Raw genomic sequence first — 4,623 nt, 5'->3', positions numbered from 1 at the left:
AGTAAAACAGGAAACACATAACACAGACTCACATGCAGGCACTACAGAGGGAACAGAGACGTGGGACCAGGGCAGACACAAACACTGACTGAACACGGGGATATAGGAACTAAGGATACACAGAGACGTGAACTAGACAAGGGGATACAGGTGATAGGGGAGACAGAGCAACTAAAGAAGACAGAGACATAAACCATAAGACAGAACTCAAAGAAACCAAAAACTAAAAAGTATAAATGATATAATAAACTCAAAACCCCTGGGTCAAAGACCCAGGCATCCTAACAGTACCCCCCCCCCCCCCCCCTTAAGGGCTGGCTTCCAGACAGCCCAAACCAAAACATCCAAAACAAAAAAACCCAAAAACAACCCAACCAGGGTGGGCGGCGGGGGAAACAGGATGGAGGGCTCGAAACAAACCAAACAAGGAGCCAGAAAAAAAAACAAACAAACAAACAAACAACGGAGCCTGGAAAGCAACAGAACAAAACACAGGAACAAAGTCCAAAACAACAGCACCAAGGCCCAGGCATAGTCCAAAAGCAAACAAACAAAAGAGCTCACGAAAGGCACAGAGGCCCAGGCAATAGTCTCAAAAAAGTCCAGGGGGGCCGGCCCGGAGGCTAACGGCACAACAGTCCAAACCCGGGCAGGTCAGGGGGGCGGCCCGGAGGCTGATGGTCCAAGAGCCCAGAAAACAGGTCAGGAGGCCGGCCAGGCGGGAGGCACCAGTGGCGACGGAGCAGATCAGGAGGCCGGCCGGGCGGGAGGCACCAACGGCGACGTAGTTCAGGGGGCCGTCCATGACGGCAATGACGTCCAGTCATCGGCCGGACAGGACGAGCAGGACGTGCAGGACGAGCAGGCCGGACAAGATGTGCAGGACGTGCAGGCCGGACAGGACGTGCAGGACGTGCAAGCACCTTGTGATGATTGTTGTTTTGATGTGGTGCCATATGTATTGAAATGAATTGAACTGAATTTCAGTTTGTTGGATTTTCTGGACTTATCTACCAAAGTCTCTTTGTTGTTGTTGGTAAATCTGATGCTGCCATTTTGGATCCATATATGGACTCTGCAACAGGAAAATTTTGTAATAAGGCAGGGTGTGGGAACAAATAGTAAAGTTCTGCTCAGGTTTTAAAGGTTAAGGTTTTGAAAGAGAAATGATAAGACACTCTCTTTGAACTTGTTAAAAGTCTAGAAGTGGGAGATGGCCTTTTGGCTGGGCCAGGAACATGAGGAATTTTGATAACACGGATCTGACGAAATTAGAGCACGAACAGCTCTTTCAAAGTTGGCTACAGATAAAAACAATGAAATCAATAAAGTTTCACAATACTACTAAGTTGAATAAAAAATCACGACTAGATGAGGATGATCATGAGAAACGTGGTGGATCAGCCCAAAGCTACACGGAAGGAGCTTGTTGATGATCAGAAGACAGTTGGGACCACAGTCACCACGAACACCACTGATAACACACAACACCATAATCAATTAAAATCTTGCAGCCCGGCGAGGTCCCCCTGCTCACAAGGAACATGTAAAGGCCTGTCTTAAGCTTTCCAGTGAACATCTAAATGAGTCAAAGAAGGCTTGAGAGAAAGTGCTGATGAAACCAAAATCAAGATCTTTGGCATCAGCTTGACCTGCAGTGTTTGGAGGAAGAGAAATTCTGTATATGAACCAAAGAACACCGTCCCCAAAGTTTCGCACGGAGGTGGAAACGTTATGCTTTGGGGTTGTTTTTCTGCTAAGGGTACAGGACGAGGTCCAATGGACAATATCCTTGATTTATACATCTTATAAAGTGTATATATTATTATATATATTATTATATTATGTTATTTCTTGAATGTCGTGGCAGTTTTGCACTGTTAATGATTTGTTTGAACTGTTGTGTTGGGGTGGATTGTACTGCGTACAACTTTAACAACTCTAAAAACAAGAATTGATTGCACAAGATTGGATTTTTTTGTCCACACTGGTTCAAAATTATACATAGAGTCTCTCCATCCATCCATCCATCCATCCATCCATCCATTCGCTTCCGCTTATCCTTTTCAGGGTCGCGGGGGGCGCTGGAGCCTATCCCAGCTGTCATAGGGCGAAAGGCGGGGTACACCCTGGACAGGTCGCCAGTCTGTCGCAGGGCCAACACACAGGGACAAACAACCATTCGCACTCACATTCACACCTAGTGACAATTTGTATTATCCAATTAACCTATCCCCACAAGCTGCATGTCTTTGGACGGTGGGAGGAAGCCGGAGTACCCGGAGGGAACCCACGCAAACACGGGGAGAACATGCAAACTCCACACAGAAAGACCCCGGCCTGATGTTGGAATTGAACTCAGGACCTTCTTGCTGTGCGGCAACAGTGCTAATCACCGTGCCACCGTGCTGCCTACATAGCACGGTACATAGAGTCTCAAATATACAAATACATCTCCACTAATAATTGTCAAGTCACGCCTACAACAGCTGCTTTGGGTAGCCATCACAAAGCCTGTGGCTTCTATCTATCTATCTATCTATCTATCTAGATAGATAGATAGATAGATAGAGTCCATGCCTTGTTGGGTTACAACTGTTTTAGCAGCAAAAGGGTGACACAATTATCTAATAACATTAGACAGGTGGTCATAACATTATATTGGATTTTTGCATGTTTTCCCATAAAGACTTGCCAGGGGTCACCATCCATTGTTTAGGTCCACTTTTGGGAAATTGGATTTCATTTATGTAAGCACAACAGGTTCTTTTTCTATTCAAGAAAAAAATTTGAAATAACAGGAAAATGCCAGATACGTTGCAAATACGTATTGCATGACAACGGGGGTCATGTTTACATACTTTAAGGGGCAGCTATGCACGCAAGATCCTTGTTTCCACTACTTTCAAACCTTTCATCTCATATTTAATAGAAGTTCACCAGTGGCAGGGATTACTTGTAATGAGCTACACATGGGAATGAAACTCTTGTTAATATTCACACCTGAGCTCTTATTCTCAAGTCTGCTGGCACACACCATTTCCAAACTCGCTTGAACAAATCTTTTTGAAAAGTGTTTGTTCTGTTATTTATTAAAATGTTTATTATTATTATTATTTTATTTTTTTATTTTTTTATTTTTATTTTTTTATTTGTGAATTGGGTGAAAATTTGAAACCTGTTTTTCCAGTAATACTTATTCCTGTATAAGAATGCATTGCTGTGAAAGATGATGATAAAACTGCATCTTTATGCCTTTTCTGTTAGGTGTGGCTGTGTGCAGGCAGGAATAGGACCCAAGGTGCAGACTCCGGAAACAGATGTGAACTCAAAACAACTTTAATGTTAAACTCAAATATAACATAACTGGAAAAATCAAAATAAACTTACACCGGAGGAATGACAGAACACACAGCTAAGAAAACGGTAGATCGCGACACGGACACAGAGAAACACAGGGCTTAAATACACAGAGGGAGCAATCAGGGAATGAGTAACAGGAGGGAAACACAGCTGGGGCAAATCAGAACTGACGAGACCAAAGAAGCGTAAACTGAACACACTGAGATAAGACAGAAACCTACAAAGTAAAACAGGAAACACATAACACAGACTCACATGCAGGCACTACAGAGGGAACAGAGACGTGGGACCAGGGCAGACACAAACACTGACTGAACACGGGGATATAGGAACTAAGGATACACAGAGACATGAACTAGACAAGGGGATACAGGTGATAGGGGAGACAGAGCAACTAAAGAAGACAGAGACATAAACCATAAGACAGAACTCAAAGAAACCAAAAACTAAAAAGTATAAATGATATAATAAACTCAAAACCCCTGGGTCAACGACCCAGGCATCCTAACAGTACCCCCCCCCCCCCCCCCCCCCCCCCCCTTAAGGGCTGGCTTCCAGACAGCCCAAACCAAAACATCCAAAACAAAAAAACCCAAAAACAACCCAACCAGGGTGGGCGGCGGGGGAAACAGGATGGAGGGCTCGAAACAAACCAAACAAGGAGCCAGAAAAAAAACAAACAAACAAACAAACAACGGAGCCTGGAAAGCAACAGAACAAAACACAGGAACAAAGTCCAAAACAACAGCACCAAGGCCCAGGCATAGTCCAAAAGCAAACAAACAAAAGAGCTCACGAAAGGCACAGAGGCCCAGGCAATAGTCTCAAAAAAGTCCAGGGGGGCCGGCCCGGAGGCTAACGGCACAACAGTCCAAACCCGGGCAGGTCAGGGGGGCGGCCCGGAGGCTGATGGTCCAAGAGCCCAGAAAACAGGTCAGGAGGCCGGCCAGGCGGGAGGCACCGGTGGCGACGGAGCAGATCAGGAGGCCGGCCGGGCGGGAGGCACCAACGGCGACGTAGTTCAGGGGGCCGTCCATGACGGCAATGACGTCCAGTCATCGGCCGGACAGGACGAGCAGGACGTGCAGGACGAGCAGGCCGGACAAGATGTGCAGGACGTGCAGGCCGGACAGGATGTGCAGGACGTGCAGGACGAGCAGGACGAGCAGGCCGGACAAGATGTGCAGGACGTGCAAGACATGCAGGCCGGACAGGACGTGCAGGAACAGACAGCATGGAGACCTCAGGAGCAGACGAAGC

Source organism: Mchenga conophoros, linkage group LG15 (genome assembly GCF_057382185.1).
Source record: "Mchenga conophoros isolate Kocher_MC1m ecotype Shallow Benthic linkage group LG15, M_conophoros_male_GT1.1, whole genome shotgun sequence".
Lineage (NCBI taxonomy): Eukaryota > Metazoa > Chordata > Actinopteri > Cichliformes > Cichlidae > Mchenga > Mchenga conophoros.
Note: the sequence above shows the minus strand (reverse complement) of the source record.